This window comes from Brachyhypopomus gauderio, chromosome 2 (assembly GCF_052324685.1).
Source record: "Brachyhypopomus gauderio isolate BG-103 chromosome 2, BGAUD_0.2, whole genome shotgun sequence".
Classification (NCBI taxonomy): domain Eukaryota; kingdom Metazoa; phylum Chordata; class Actinopteri; order Gymnotiformes; family Hypopomidae; genus Brachyhypopomus; species Brachyhypopomus gauderio.
Genome location: NC_135212.1, coordinates 43,096,682 through 43,114,028, shown reverse-complemented (window position 1 = coordinate 43,114,028; position 17,347 = coordinate 43,096,682). Strand labels below are relative to the sequence as shown.

The 17,347-nt window shown below is 47.8% G+C and overlaps 1 protein-coding gene across 2 annotated transcripts in view; it reads right to left on the bottom strand.

Annotated features, from left to right (window-relative positions):
- The window catches only part of rarab (retinoic acid receptor, alpha b), an 89,332-nt gene extending 72,650 nt beyond the window's left edge, over positions 1-16,682 (bottom strand). The window contains exon 1 of one of the 2 annotated variants that reach the window (XM_076996737.1): positions 16,420-16,682. The gene's annotated coding sequence lies outside the window, so the exon portion shown is untranslated. Of the gene's footprint in view, positions 1-16,372; positions 16,395-16,419 lie in introns of those variants that run through there. The other variant, XM_076996738.1, reaches the window with a different exon arrangement.
- Positions 16,683-17,347: the final 665 nt, after the last annotated feature.

Here is a 17,347-nt window from a genome sequence, read left to right as displayed (position 1 = left end):
TTCTTTGTTGCCCTTTTTAGCTAAGATTTTGTCATTAACAGTATTGGGTTTCACTGATTCAAATAAATAGGTTGGTGTTGTCATATAAACCTACAAAACATGACGTATCTTTGTCAAGCCCCCTTTCAAGTAAACTTCAATTTTTTTCATCAACATGGCATAACTGAGAAGCTAATCAGCTGCTTAGAGACATCCACTCTATAGTTGCTAGTATTAGCTTTTCCATCACTGACGTGGAAGCGATCGTGATTTCACAACCTATCTGGTCAACTAGATCAAATCTGGTAAACTGAAGTGTGACTGGATGTGCTTCCACATCCAAAAGAGCAAAACAATCATCTCCTGATCACACATGATCTAGTCTGCCACACCAACGTAGCGTAGCATCAGCAGATCCCTCGCACGGCCACACTGAGCGCCTCTTTCCAAGAACAATCTTCTCGCTCGGAGCCTGCCCAATGCAAACAGACGAACAGGAGTCATTTCTAACAAATCTAACCCAGCAACACTGCAAAAAGCAAATCCACCTCAAGCCTCCTGATTGGTTCAAAGTTGCCCGACTACCCAGAGGTTCCTGCTGCTGTGGTGCTCCACAGGCTGCCGCACTGCTCAACTCCAGCCATGCGTGGAGCCCGCCTGGGTAGAGACAGCAGGCTGCAGTGGGCGGGGCTTGGTCAGCAGGTCGTCTGTCCTGTCATCCCACCCCAGGATCAGGCCAGTCCCTGCTGCGACCCCTGACCTCCCACCAACCACACACACACACACACACACACACACACACCACATGATGGGGTACGGGAGGGAGGCATGTGTCTTATCTGGGACATTCAATTTTTTTTTTAACCAAGATATTTATGTTTGAATTCCATAAAGTCTGGTCTGGTCTGGTCTGATGTTGTATGAGAGACTGTTTGACCTCTGCATCTCATTTCTGCTCAGCAAAAACAAGGTTATGAACTTCCCGCATACTCATGAGACCAAAACAGCATGCAACCTTTTCCTAAGACATCAGCCAATTACTGGGGTAGTGCACTGCCTTAAGGGCAGGTTATCTGCCTATAAGGCAGGTTATCTGAGTTTGTCTGAGAGCGAGACATCAAAAACAACCTCAAACAACTTTCCGGAATGTTTGCATACCACACCGTATGAACACAACTCGCCCGCACGTGATTGGATGATCAGGTTTTGTAAAAGAAGAAAGGGCCGTTGGTTTCCTGACAAAGCTACAGACACAGTCACGCTGCTCCTCTTTTGCATTTACCCAAAGGACCAGAGCTTCACGTGATTCCTCTTCTCTCTCCTTCCGGGATAAAAAAGGCCCGGCAGGAAGTGGCACCAGCGTATCAGATGACCCACTTTAGCAGTTAACCTGCAAGTCACAATGCCCCAGAGTAGAGTAGAGTATAGCGGAGTAGGGCAGAGTACAGTAGAGCAGAGTATAGTACAGTAGGGCAGGTAAGAGTACAGCAGGACAGAGCAGAGTAGGACCTGCAGAACTCAGGAGGTGAAGAAGGCAAGACAACACACGTGCTCAAATAAAACCAGGCCACCCGACCCACCTGAACGCTCTTCTGACATGACAGAGGAGACATCTGAGCTGAAGTACCAGGAGAAAAACAGGTGATGCTTAAAATTCAAACATCACAGGTTGGCAAACACTGCAGGACATTTGAGCTCTGTCTCATGACAAACAAGAGAGCAGAGGAGTGAGAGAAGGAGAGAACTGTAGAGCAGGGTGAGGGTGAGGAGGACGGGAAGATGTGGGTCTGTGAATACAAACGATCAGCAGCGCTGAGAACTTGTGGATGAGGTCCACAACTCTGAAGACAAGGAGAGAAATTGGAGTCCCGCAGACAGAGAGTAAGATGACCCTCTGTAAGACAAATGGTCATAGCAGGGTGGCCAATGATATTCACACATCAGGGTCTAATGGATGAGGACCCAAAGGGGGTCAAAGGTCACACTCTTCTCACCCCTGACCCTAGCCTATCCAAACACGACCACCCTGCATTGGAACAAGATGGAGGACTGCTCACTGAATACTGCAATCCAATCTCTTTGACAAGGAGCTGGCCTGCACGTGTGTGTGTGTGTGTGTGTGTGTGTGTGTGTGTGTGTGTTAGCAAAAAGAAAAAGTGAGAAAGAAAAAAAACAGACATAGAAGGCAAAAGACACTCGAGAGAGACACTATATAGCTTTATGTGGATTCTGCATGTGTGTAAGTCAGTGTAAGTTATGTGTATTCCAATGTGTCAACACCCGTCTAAACCACTCAAGCACGCAGATGGCCTGCCTCCCAGCAAGACAACACCAGCCATGGAGAACAGCATTCAGACACCCGTCCACACAGGCCAGCACACCACCACACCGACACACACCACCACACCGACTGACACACCGCCACACAGACCACCACACCGCCACACAGACCACCACACTGACTGACACACCACCACACAGACCGCCAAACACTGACCAACAGCTGCATTACCAACAAGCTCCCACATAATTCAGATAAATAGCTAATTTCCTGAAGAGACAGCCAGGAATTAAGAGATTGGCAGACTGGACTGTAGGTCCCCTATGGGCTTATCTGAGTCCCCTTGGGGGAAAACACATGTTAAAGCAGGATGGGCAAAACAGAAGCCAGACCAGACTACAACCAGACTAGACTACAGCCAGACTAGACTACAGCCATACAGCAAGACCAGACTACAACCAGACTAGACTACAGCCATACAAGACTACAGCCAGACTAGACTACAGCCATACAGCAAGACCAGACTACAACCAGACTAGACTACAGCCATACAGCAAGACCAGACTACAACCAGACTAGACTACAGCCATGCAGCCAGAACAGACTACAACCAGACTAGACTACAGCCATGCAGCCAGAACAGACTACAACCAGACTAGACTACAGCCATACAGCCAGAACAGACTACAACCAGACCAGACTACAGCCATACAGCAAGACCAGACTACAACCAGACTAGACTATAGCCATACAGCCAGACTACAGCCATATAGACAGAACAGACTAAAGCCATACAGCCAGACTACAGCCATATAGACAGAACAGACTAAAGCCATACAGCCAGACTACAACCATATAGCCAGACTTTAGCCATACAGCCAGAACAGACTACAGTAATATAGTCAGAACTGCCGACAGTAATACAGTCAGAACAGACTGCATTTAGAACAGATGGTCAGTCAGTCAAACAGAGCAATGGTCCGTTAGACAGTCAGAAGAAGGCAGTTAGAGAAATGGTCATAAAGCACTGTATTCAGAAGAGATGGACCAAAGAAAGACAGACAGTCAAAACAGACGGCTGTCAAAACAGACGGTCATTCAGACATTCATTGAGACAGAAGAGACTGCTGTCAATACAGGTGGTAATTCAATCAGAACAGATGGTCACTCAGACTGTCAGGACAGAAGAACAGACAGCACACAGAACGCTGTCAAAATGATCATGTGTCAGATAGTCGGAACTAGTGTTGGGTATTGCAAGTAAAGCCACAATATATGTATCATGATACAGGCAACACAATACATGATACAATATATGATATGATACTATACTTGTTATTATTTACTACCCATAATAAATAATGACGAATAACACAATCAATAGTCATACAAACACAACAGTATGAATATACAGTCACATGGTATCAGACAGTCAAACAGGCCGTCTGTCAGAACAGACTGTGCTAGGCACAGTCAGGTCAGACTGCAGTATGAATACAATCAGACAAACAGGGCATACGGCAATATGAACAGGCAGTCAGATCAGACTGCAGGAAGAACACAGTCAGAATGTCAGACCAGACAAAATCCCCCCAAATTGCTACACCATTCACATTACTTTCTTGTAATAAGATCTGCTGAACTACTGATCACAAATGATCCCAACATGCAAATGTAAAAAAACACAGCAAGTTACATTTAAGTGGTACATGTACATTTTAATATGCACAATACTGACGTGTTTGATTTTCTCAGACTTCTGCTCCACAGCAGCACCTAATCAACTTTCATAAGGACTGATAGATTTATATTAATAAACATCAGTTTTCACAAGGACAGATGGATCTGGACTAATAAATTACATTTAGGTAAATCATTATTAGAGTATTTTAGTTTTTTTTTTTAGCACAGGTTTGGTTTTTGTACAATACTTCCACTTCCACTTGAGTTGGTTCTTCACTGGAGTCAAACTCCAGGACAGTTTTAGGCTGTCCCACTCAACTCAAGAACCGACTGCTTCTCCTCAGGCAAAATGGAGCAGGACAAGGAAGGACACACAAGCGAGCCACCGGGCTGAGAGGAACACGAGTGTAGCCACAGAGAGCACCGTGACTGGGCGGGTGGGATCCGGCCGCCACTCCCCGGGTGTCTGGGGCGAGAGGCGGGCTCAAAGTGCACCTGTGAGTACCTATGAAGAATGCTTTTGCTGTGGCAACCATTTACAGAAAACAGCAAAATGGGACAATGTAAAATAAACGTAAAAAAGTATCGTAAATACCAATGTTAATGCAAAGTCAGAACATTTATTTTACTGCACAAAGCTACAGATGCAGGAACAACCAGACGGCAGTCTCCAAAACAGTCCAGAACACAGGTGTTCGCACCCCCACTCACACAGACCCCCACCCAACATGCCCTGGCGTTTCAGTGAGTGCAGAAACATCTCTTTAATAGGCTGCTATCGACCAGCAGGCCAGTCGCTCTCCACTCTGATCAATGTTGGAAGCGCTGGAGACCGGGCTGGAGACGCAGAACATCTCTCTCTGGGCCCACGTGTGCGCACAGACAGAGGTGCGAGACCACTTCCACAGCTGCCGTTATCATTTTCAAATCATTTGATAGATGAATTGTAAAGCCTGTAAGGTCGAATGACTTACTACCTCATCCCAATGCTGCCCAGAAACGACTGGACCGGGTGATAATTAATTACTGATGTTTAATTATGGCTGATCAATTACACAAGTCTATTGGCTCCTGCAGAAAGGTCCTTTTCTGCTGCAGGCTATTACAGCAGGGGCTCTAGGACAGCTGGCCCAGGTCGGAAAGGTTCTGACTGACCCGACACCGGGCTGGGGCTTCGCCACTGCAGGCTGGGATCAGACACTGGGATCAGCCCACGTCCCACAGGGCAGCAGGTCCGCAGATGCACCATGGTAAAAGGGGGTAAGACTACAGTCAGGTGCTAAAACTATAGATTTATATATATAGTATAAATACTATAGAGTAGTATATAAAACAATTATGAGCGTACGCATGACAAAATTACGCTCTCGCAGTTTTAAAAGTTTCGTTCCTTTAGTTCAATTCCTTTGTCTTGGGCACCGCTGAGGTGGAACACAAATGAAGAGGAGGCCAGCAGGACTGGTGTAGCTCTCCAGGAGTGTTTTAAAGATCTGAGCTCTGATCAAAAGCAGAAGTGACCTCCAGTAAAATGCTCAGATGAATATACAGCATCTGGTTCTTTTAAACCCAGTTGTCATCCAACACTGGATATATTTATAACGTCTGGTGTTTATATAACCGTCACTGTTTATGGAAGCCCTCTTCATCAGTGATGATGCTTACAGTGGTTCTTCTCTGCACAAATAATAGATAAATAAACATAAAACATACAGCAGCCCCCCAGCAATGGAGAGGTATTTTTTTTTGTTTTTTGTTTTTTTTTAGACACGGGACATTTCTGACACAGAAAGGACTGGAGATCTATTAACTGACATCATTATTCCTGGGACGGATAAGTAAGACACGATTAAATGAAGTGGGTGACAGCACTATTGTTTATGATAACTGCGGTGTCTTCTGCTTTCGGGTTTTAACAATCGTCTGCAGCTTTTTCTTATCTAGAGAACTGCAGATAATTGACAGCCTGTCAGGTGAACCCATGACCCTGCTGCTGGACTGGCTGGTGCTTCCAGTGGTTCCTGGTTTGAGTAAAGGTACCTCAGCCCCAACATCTCTACAGGCTGAAAAGAAATCCCAGATTTCACTTCTGCAAACTCTGGTAAACAACACCTAGCCACACCTCTATAGCACACTACCTCAACCTCTGACCTCTACAGAAAAAAAAGCCCATGAAAAATGACCCAGTGCCCAGATAAACTGCTATACCACACACACGCGCGCGCACACACGTTAAACTTCCCACAGTGAACTGCACCACACTGACACTGTGTATGACTCACGGGTTGATAATGAACTCAAATGACCTCTGGCTCAGTCAGCTGTGGGTGAGTCAGGTGGGCGGAGCCACACGCCTCAGGCAGCTCCAGCGCCGCTCCAGACCAGCTCACCAACGTATCGTGTTCATTTCTAAACGGTCACCACCTGACTGGTCAAGAGGTGCAACCGAACCTGTTACTGATGACACTACCAGCCTAAGCCCTTCAATATCAGGGAATACACCTTACTGGTAGCCAGTAGTGTTCTGGAGGGAGTACGAGTTTCTGGAAGATGCAAACCAGTTCTGCCATCTAGATCTTCAAAGGGCTTAATCGGTGTGTTAAAGCAGTACATGACTGAAAACACCCGTTTGTGACTACACACGTACGGCTGGTGACACCACAGAACACCGAGTTGCCGTGGAAGCTGCTCCACACAGCACCAGGCAAACTGGGTCATTAGCAGCCCAGTTATTCCACACACACACACACACACACACACACACACACACACACACACACACAGTGTCGTAATAGGACACACTGGCGTCACTCCGCTGGACGCAAATATTTATTATTACCAGACCAAGACTTGCAAAACCATCAAGACCATCCCACCCAAATGACGCACACGTACACACACACACACACACACACACACACACACACACACACACACACACACAAACGTAGGGACATACAACGCAGATGCACACATACACACATGCACGTTCACACACACATGCACGCAGCCTCTCACACACTCCCGTTGTGGACGTGTGATTACTCTAACCCTAGAGGACAGAGGATTCCCTTAACCCCTGTGAACGGGTCATTCATCATAAAACAAGACCAAAAGAGTTCTGGGGGGAAAAAGAAAAAAATCTGCTCCCAGATGTGCAAAGACGCACGCACACACACACACACACACACACACACACACACACATACACACATACACACACACACACACACACACCTCCCGCAATTCACAATCATGTGTGCACATACACACACACAGACCACCTACTTTTAAGATGGCTTATTTTATGAAGCACCGTGTGCCAAGGTAAGCACCCAAACGACACCCCTTCAATCTTAAGGCAGTGGGAAGACATTTTCCAGGCTTGGGTGAAAGTGGTTTTCTCTGAACAGTCTGAATGTCTGCACGTGTGCACAGCGTGATGCATGCGTGAGATCACCACATCCACGTGTTGTACAAGACGTACGAGGAAACACAGTCGGAGGGTGAGGACTCCTTCGCCAACGCTCTCAGCAGAAAGCAGCTAGTGATGTAGCCCAAGAGGCTGGAACATTATGGGAGAGGTGAAATCCCAACTTATATTCTCACACACACACACACACACACACACACACACACACACACACACACACACACACACAAGCACACACAGATGCATGAACACACACACGGACGCATGCACGCACACACACACAAACACACATGCATGAACGCATGAACACATGCACACAAACGTTCTGTGTTAAAGTTTTGTTGTTACTCGTTTTAGATTACATTCCAAGTTATTTGAATTTTTGAAATTATAGTTAAATGAGACCCTGGGGTCAGTGGGTTTGTTCCATATTTAAATATATAAATAAGATTTTTAAAAAGGAGGTTTACACACATGCACACAATGAGTTTTGCAGACCAAAATACGAATAGAGACAGTAATGAACTTCTGTGTAGCAGAAGTGAAGTGTTTAGTTAACCAGTGGTCCGATGTGAAACCCTCAAATACACGTTAGCGCAGAGCTGATCACCAAACCTACACCCAAATGCATACGCTGATCCATGTCAGCATGCAAACACAGCCATGGAGACTCCCAGAGGAAACGCCACCGCCTCCTCCTCAAACCGGAACTGGTGGTGCATTTTACACCTCCAATATGGCTGCCAAGACCCCAGGCTTCTCCTGGGAGCCACGTCCTGTAGAAGTGGTGCCAGCAGCATGGTGACAGTTTCCATCCGAGCTCCTGCCCAACAGGATATCCTGTGTGTCCTGTCACAGTGGAGCGCACGTCTGGACACACCCCCACCCACGTCTCCACCCGTCAGACAGGGCGCTAAAAACGTTCTTTTACAGATATTTTCGATGGTTCGTGGCGGAACACACGGGTCCTTGAAATGAAGCCTCATCTTTACAGTTCTGCTATCTGTATCAGAGTTTTGACACATCCAAAAACTTTCATCCCGCTATTAATTTACATACAACCTTTTCCTGACGAGTAACAACATCTTAATCAGTGCCCACTGAATTAAGCTTCAACCCTGAATGGACCTGAGCTACCCAAGCAGGCAGTAGGGAAATCGAAGACAAGATGTGTATGGATGGATGGACGGATGGATGGATGGATACTTCAAGGGTGTTCTGCAGAGAAGCTGGGGCGGAGTACACTCCCCCGCTAAGTTCCGCTGCACCGTTACGCTGGGGCCATCTGCTCGTCAGTGTTTGAAATCTGCCCGACAGCTTTAGTCTTGGAAGCCTAGTGATGAGGCCACCGGAGTGAACCTGTCAGCTTGAGAAGGTGAGGAGAGAGATCGTCTGCCAAAGCAACTTGAACCTTGGGCACCTGACCTCACTCTGCCGGACGGGACACGTCACACCTGACCCGGCTCTGCTGGACGGGACACGTCACACCTGACCCGGATCTGCCGGACTAGACACTTCACACCTGATCCGGCTCTGCCAGATTGGACATTTCACCCTGTGCTGCTGCTAAACAACACCTGGTCCCCCCTCCCTGAAAGAGACCGTGGCTGGGTTATATTTAGAGATGTTCAAGAATCACTTTGTATATGAATGCAAGTCAAGTCTCGAGTGTCTAAGGAGCAAGTCAGAGTAAAGTTTAGAATCTCTGAGATATGAGTCAAAGTCTCTGGAGTCTGGGTAAAGTCTCATGTACTAAACAGACCCTCCAGAAAGTCGCGATGTTGCGATTTGCAACTTCAACGCAACTTCAAGCAAACCCCGCGAATTCAGGGCGGTGTTGCAACTTCAGCCAATCACCGCAACTTTCCCGCAAATTTGACCAATCACTGATGTCGTATTGATGTGACGTCGACAAACTCCCGGCTTACTTCCGTATATACGTTCAAGAGGAGCAGACTGAAAGTAGCATGAGCGACGAAAATAACGGCAAAAAGATCGGGAAAAGCAGTATCCCGGTACACTACATGAAAGCGGGGGTAAACTGTCCAGATCCTACCCGCGAATTGATTATCTATGGCCCCCTGGATGATATTTAATTACTATTAGAACCTGCCCGCAGGCCACAGCCGCCCGATGGTGTTTTGCACGCACAAACACTACATTCCCCACAATGCAACGGTAGCCTGCGAAGTCACTGCAGCGCACGCAAGTGGCGAGGGTCTGAGATAAAGTTTATAAGTTTAAACTTTAAACTGAGATAAAGGTTATTTATCTCTGATCCATATCTATGAGTTACTAGTTCGCTCTGGCGCCAACCACTGGCGATCGATCTCGATATAATACTTAATTTGTGTCCATTTTACAGGCCCCCCGGTAACAACTTACGTTCGCTAACCCCCCCCCCCCCCCCCCCCCCGTCAACAATTAATGTTCGCCACTCCCTCCAGGTTCAAATCTCACTTCAAGCGATCTTGAAAAGTTGGCAACCCTGATTAAATAGGTAAAAAAATACTTAAAATGGACTACAAAATAGAGGAAACCATACAACATTTACTCCCTATTGTAATGTACTCGCAAAAAAGCAAAAACACACCGCAACTTCCATCGCAATTTTTTTGAAAAACACCCGCAACATCAAACATTTTAGCCCGCAACAATCACAAAAAAGGCCCACGAAATCCTGGTGGGACTGACTAAATTAAAAATACTGCAGAAAAGAGATGTATTATTCAAATGATTGGCTAGATTCTTTTTCTTTACCCACACTTAAAAGTCATGAGTTGAATCACAAACTTAACCATGAAAAAAATGACTCAAGTTTGAATCACCATCTCTGACATTTAGGCCCTGAAATCCAAACATTGTTCCTGGGCCTGAGTTTAGCAGCTTCTTGACCATCAGGTGTGGTGAACAAGCATCCGAGTAGCTTCACTACCTGTTTGCAAACTTCTACAAAGCAGTGGAAGGTGTTTGAAATCAAAGGCCAGAATGGATATAAGCTTTTTTCAAATATACCAGATCATTCTGTGCATTACAATAATGAAGTGAAACCGTGGTTCTGTAGGTTCTACGGCTCACTGCCCCAAGGTCCAACACTTTGGACCATTCACACATTTGCACTCTGATCTCCTGTTCCAACAGAGCTAGAAACAAAACACATCAGAGCAGTGAACCTGTAGCCTCCAGCAAGAAGAGAAACCACATTTAGAGTTAAGAAGAGGTACCAAGAAACAAAACGAAGAGCTATCTAAATGCAAACAGCCTTTGACCAGGAATGGTTTTAAATACAAGTGCTGAACAAGCTCTCCTGGACCATAAAACTTGTTCTAGGGAATCATAACAGAAAGGGGGGGGGGGGCATCCTCCCCCGGTGCTCCTTTAAATGTCTTTAATGGATCCAGGCCCTTATTTCAGGCCCACCTTACATGTCTGTTTTTGGCTGTGTTACATGCGAGTTAAAGTGATGGACACCGCATAAATAAGGCTGTCCAAACAGAAGACAGCTGGAGTTGTGCTCTACTGGGACTAGCTGCTCACGGCTGCCAGTGGACCTAGAGATGCCAAAAAGAAATGGGCACGGTGAATGGAATTTCAATCAGTCCACGGTCCCTCGGGCCTTCTTCAACAGAGTGGAAGCCTTGGACACACAACTGCAGGTCTCGGGCCCATTTTAATGGTGTGGGGTTTGAATGAGACGTTTAATTCAAAACATACATGTTCACGCTCATTCTCTCCCACACTCTCTCTCTCTCTCTCTCTCACACACACACACACACTCCTCTAAATTCATGCTTGTCTTCATCCAGATCCACGCAGCTTTTTCATGTCCACTTCCCAGCATTCAAAAAGGTCACATGTGAACCATTGAGTACATAATCTCAAAGGTCCACGCGGTGTCGTCAGGCTAGTAATCAGGCAGAGGAAAGCAGACCCTGCCAAACGGGAAGCCAGAACTTCTCCGAGCCGGTTTTCTAGTGCTCAGAAGATTCTATTTACAGGTGCTCAAGAATGAAATATTCCCATGAAGGCAATAAAAACAGTTTACAGGTAGGGCTCAATGCGGTTTAGCTCTATGCTAAATACAACAGTCCTCAGGCTAGGCTATTCAAACTAGCACAGTCTGCAAGGTTGAAACAGCAAAGTAGTCCCACAACATACTACACAAAGCTTTAGACTCATCAGTGACTGGCTCATTTCTCACTACTGCCTCTCTGGGCTCCTTTACTCCTCCCTTAATTGGTAGGAACGTACCATTTTAGGAACAGGTAACAGAGATGGACACGAACGATCAATCACGGCTTTCCTCATCCAGTCTTGTGACCATTTAACTGTCCTTTAACAGTATGGATACTTGTATAATAAATGTAATGTTTCCCTCCTTCACTCTTTCACGCTACCTCAGGACTCGCGTCCTCGGGGGCACCGAGGACCAGCCGAGGTCTCCCACCATGTCCCCGTCTTTCCTCCAGGGTCACAACCTTTCCTGTAACTCACAGCTAACCCCGCAGGCTGCACACGAGCCGCAGCGGGACATTCTGTGGACCACGGAGCAGCTGCAGGTGCCAGACTGGGGCCACTTCATCAGGACGCATGTCGCACGTGTGCTGACAGGACAGGACGGCCGTTTCCGACACAGCTGCGAAGTTAGGCGAGGTCTCCGGGCTTTCCGGTCCATTCTGCTGAGCTGGCGAAGCTGGTCCCGGCACCATGGGTGTGAAACTCGCTCTTTTTGAGTCGGATCGGAACTTAAGGGGCCGTGCAACTGAGGGCCTCCGGTGGGATTATCAACACGAACCCACTGCTGCTGCCCCCCTGCGTGTGCAATCCGACAGCACACCCAGCACTGTGTGTGTGTGTGTGGAAAAGGTGATTGACAAATCACTGATAAAATGTATGCAGTACAGTCCCATGGAGAGGAAGCAAGTTCATTTCTCCTACCCACACTGCACTGGGCATCATGTTCTCTCTCCATGCAGACAGAGGATCTGCCAGTAGACAGGGCCCATTAACGCTAGCTGTTAAATAATGCCACGACTCCACTGCCATGCTAGCGGCTCGGTGGGAGTGTGGACCAGGACCGGTGCCTGGCGTGTTTCCCGGCTCCATCAGTCTCGTGCGGCAGACGCCCCCCAGGGACGGCTCAGGCCCCCCCATCACACTTGCAGATTCCCTCTGCAGCCCTCACTAACAACAAGACCTGAGAGGATGTTTCAGCTTCTTCCGCATGAACTGAAGGTCTCGGCTCGCTCCGTACACTCGACAGCATCGGTGAGTAAAGACCGGCACTCGTGCAACATATACTACAAGCACCAAGGACATATGATTTACTTATTTTAACATAGCATACAACAGCTCAGGGAGACAAGCACAATAAAATAATGCCCTAATTCAGCGTTCGTGCGGAGTGTTCGACCCTGTGAAGACGTGGGTGTGGCTGTGCTCGTGACCCCTGACCTCACCGGCCACCTCGGCTGGGGGCGGAGCAGACGCTGTGTGGCAGCGGAGAGCGTCACCACGTTCGCAGAAGCGAAACAGCTGCGACGGCTGAGGCCGCGCATGTTTGGACTCCAGCCAAATCCAGACAGAGCACGAGATCACATCTGGTGTGTCTCCGCATGATGTTTGGTGTGAAAGGCGAACCCGCATGTGTGCGAGAACACCGTAACAGCAGGGAGCGTTAAATCCAAGCAGCCTACCGCATCACCTTTGTCAAAAGAAGAAAACAACGTCAGAGTAGCGCTGTGCGAGTTTCACGCCGTCTCACCTTGTAGACACGGTGAGGCTTGTTGACACTTGTGGACTGGCAAGGAGGATGCAGATTTGTTTAGTGCGTCTTCTTTAGTATGAGGTCACCGTCAGACCTCATATTAAGTTTCAGATGCAAAAGGAAAAATGCCCAGAACTTGAGGTTTAAACCAAGAAAGGATATTTAGACAGGAAACAGTGACTAGACTACAGACTACATATGCTAAACGAGTAAATCAATCACTTGACGCTTCACCAAGTGTCATGGCCAGCACAGAGCATATAAACAATCAAAGCGCTACAGTATAAGGACCTTGGTTTTGAGTGACGTCACTATCCACCGTTTCCGAGACGCCATGGATGAGTTTAAGAGCCTGAGGGAATCAGAGATAGACGGCTTCTTATACCACTCCCTCCACTGCTGTGTGAATGGGTCCATCTGGAGCTGAAAGCACTCCACAGTTTGCTGAGGTGGCTGTAGTGGGGATGAGATGAAGTATATGATCATCAACGGTCTTTAGACCATCCCCTCTTGAACTACCAACCCCAGTGAGTCTAGGTCAGTCCCGATGGCCAGTGCTGCCTTAAAATACACCCACTTACTTCCTAGTCCCTCTCTAGTAAGTCGCAGGTGTCCTCTGTCTGTCTGGAGGACATTGTGACCCCTGACCTCTTTAGTTGGCGGCTCGGGATTGCAAACCCCGCCTCTCCAGACTCAAAGCATCCGGACACATTCCAGCATGCATGGACAGACTGGAGCAGCGTACACACGAACGAGCCTGCAGACCCATAATGCAGTAGCAGCACCGAGAGGCTTAGAAGCCAGGGTGGGGGTGCAGGTGGAGAAGTCAAGGGGCAGGAATTTATTGCCCTCGTTGTCGCATGCTCCTACACCACAGGCAGGAGAATCCCAGGCTACGCACAGTTCTGACCACGCCCTCCACCGGACTCCTGGGTGATGGATGAGAGCCTGCACAAGACCCACGTGGAGGGATGAAAGTAGCTGAGATACAGCCCCACCTGGGCAGGGCATCCACCAGGCTCCACCCAAGTCACCACAGGGTTTCCTGGGACTTTCTGTCCCCTCTGAGACTTCATTAAATGATTTTGTTAAGAGGCTGTCCTCTTGCAGTAACATGGAGCATACCAAAGCAGGGACAGGGAGACCTACTGAGTGATATGATATTCAGAAGTGACAAGCACTTTACTGAAAATATGAAGCTAGAAGACACATGGTTGTCAAAAATAATAACATTAGCATTTTCATTTAAAAAATGATAACACAGTAATCATGTAGTCTGGCTAGTATTTACTGCTGAAATAATGTAATAACTCTGTGCTGACATTCAGAGTCCTCACAAATGTCTCAACCAGCAGGCTTTATCTGTGCCTTCCACGCTTGTGTGTGTGTGTGTGGTTGGTCATATACTCCATGTCTCTCACATTTTCCATTCAGTAAGCTCTGCTGGTAACCTTGTTTAAGAAAATTTGGGCCAGTTTCCCAGAATCCTTGACTGCATGACTGAGTGTCCTTGAACATTTGATTGATCCAAAGAGTGCAGAGCAAAATGATTTTAGGTGTTAAATAATAAAAGAAACTTTTATTAAAGTTTCTCAATGCAGAGAACAGCAGCAAATTGGTCCATATGTGCTAGACACCAATGACAGATGGTTTTGAGATCAGAACAAGCCCCATATGAGTATGAGGAATGATAATGAACATAAATGGAGGAACTCCAGCGACTTTTATGAAGCAGAGTCCTGAAAATCTCCTGTTCATGGAGCAACGCCACTTCTACAAAAGAGCAAAATCACAGCTAAACATTACATTGCTTCAGTGCTGATGGAACATTCAAATCACAATCACAAAAGTGAACCTGCACCAGCACACACACACGCCTGTCTCATCATATAGGGTGGGGGTGAGGAATGCAGATTTCACACAGATTGCCCGAGTTTCTGTTCACTAGTTCCTGGAAATGTTTGACATAAATGATGAGTCTGTGTGAGCGCTAGTTCTGCACACACTCTCCATCACTCACACACACACACACACACACACACACACACACACACACACACACACACACACACACACACACACACACACACACACACCCTCGCCCTGCGCTGCAGACAACACGAGGCATCGTCCCATTTAGTCAGTTCTCCCTCCCCCAGAGTTTAGAAGGAAATCAGAGAGAAGGAGAGAAACTTGGAGAGAGAGGGATAAAGAGAGAGAGAGAGAGAGAGAGAAGGAGAAGAAACAGGGGAGGGAGCTTACACTGGGTCCCGTTCCTGCAATGCACAATGAAATCAGAAAGCCAAGGCCAGTTGATAAATAAAGCCCTAGATGAATGGCAGCAGTTTTAAGGAAGCAATCCTCAAATGAGGTGTTCATTCCTCTTTCAACTACTGACATCTCGCCCCTGGAAGCTTCCCCTTTCAGCTGGAACACCAGGCGGCCTCGAGTACGTTATCAGCTGTTATAGCAACATGTTGGTGACAACCAATCTTAAAACCACCAAACTCATCCCGGAATGGGTGATAAGGCAGTTTTTTGTTGTCAACACGCTGAACAGACGCAGACCCTTTTTCGAGAGAAGATGCAGATTTATAAAAGCCCGCGCGAAAGAAAATGTAAGGGATCTCAAAAGAAAGTGCACTAACGACTGTAGTGATCTGGGCCTGAAGGTGCCGGGTGTTTGACAGAATTCACCAGTGTGGTGCATTAACGTGGGCACACGTATTTGGGAACACGGGATGCTCGTATTTCATGTCACATTTAGTCAGTTATCCTGAAGACGACAGATTGAGCGGCGCATTTCACACGATAGACGCTTCATACAGTAAAACGAGTTTGGGACGCGCGCTCACGTGTCACTATTTACAGTAGTTAAGGATCATATAAGAATGCCATGTTGTGTATGGCGAACAAATTATATAGGTTTTTCCACCGGTGGCCAGCAAACGCTCATGGCACCAAACGGTCCAAATACTGCTCGCCGCGGTTCCGTCAGCGGGACGAACCACACGCGTCTCGCCGCGGCTCCGTCTCGGTTCTCCACTGCGGCGGCACAACGCGGACGACGTTACGCGCGTTCACGCACAAACCGCCTCTCGTGACAGGAATGAAACGCGGAGTGCTTTACACCAAGTTTCTGACGCCGAGCGGCGAACAACACCCGCTCCCCGACAGGCTACTTCCACTTGTGTTTGTCGAGGTGAACCCGACCGCGCTACAGTTACGGTACCTGTCGGGCTGTCGCCTGCGCGGCTGTGACATAAAGAGCGCCGATACCTGTTGACTCCTCCCACCGCCGCGTTGGTTGGTGGAAGTTCAGTCCAGAAACGGTTCCGCCAGAGGGTCCTTTTGGTTCGCAGTTGCTGTCCTGTCGACCGGACGAGGACCGCGAGGGTATTTTCACTCCGCACGCTGCCGACCGCGTCCTCTTATAATTCAGCGAAGCAAGACGAATCCTGTGTCGGCGCAGAAGCGGCAGCCAAATCTGTCTCTACCCGCAGCAGACGAGCAGCCATTGCGGTCACGTGATCGCGGACGAAGCCAAGCCCCTCCCCGCCGCTCTTCGCCGGCTCCTCCCACTCATCCCTTCCGTCGAGTCACTTCAGGGCACGCTACTGGCGCGCTACCGTCGTGCACGCGCCTTTTTTGATGATAAAACCTGCTCAAAGCGCAGCAACTTAGTGACTGGTACACATAAGATATACTGATGCCTTCTGTTTCCCAGGACTGATCTTTCTCACGTTAAGAAAGATTAGTGTGACATTTTACTTTGTAGGAGATCCCATGCCTTAACACCGTTTCAAAAGGGGCGGTGTTGGTGCAGTGTGTTTGCTGGTGCAGATACTACGTTTAGTTGAACTTGGCTATACAGCTCGTGTTCTAGAAAGTGTGAGAACAGCTGGATGAGTGCGGTCCGTAAAACTGCTGGCATCTTGAGTGACACTCGATTTCTGTCTACACAAAGTGCAGCTCTCACCACATTTCGGTCTAGACGAGCAGTTTGCGCGTTGGCGTTTTGTTGACCACAACAGGTGCACAACGCTGTCGAGGCCGTTACTGACATCTTTGAATTGTGAAAGGCTGGCACACACGAAACCCCCTGGTCACCGCCATCACTTCCTCTCCTTTGCCTCGTTAACACGAAGTGCTATTTGCAGACTGAAGGCGGATCCACCGGCTATTTCTGGATCCTCTACTTGCCACT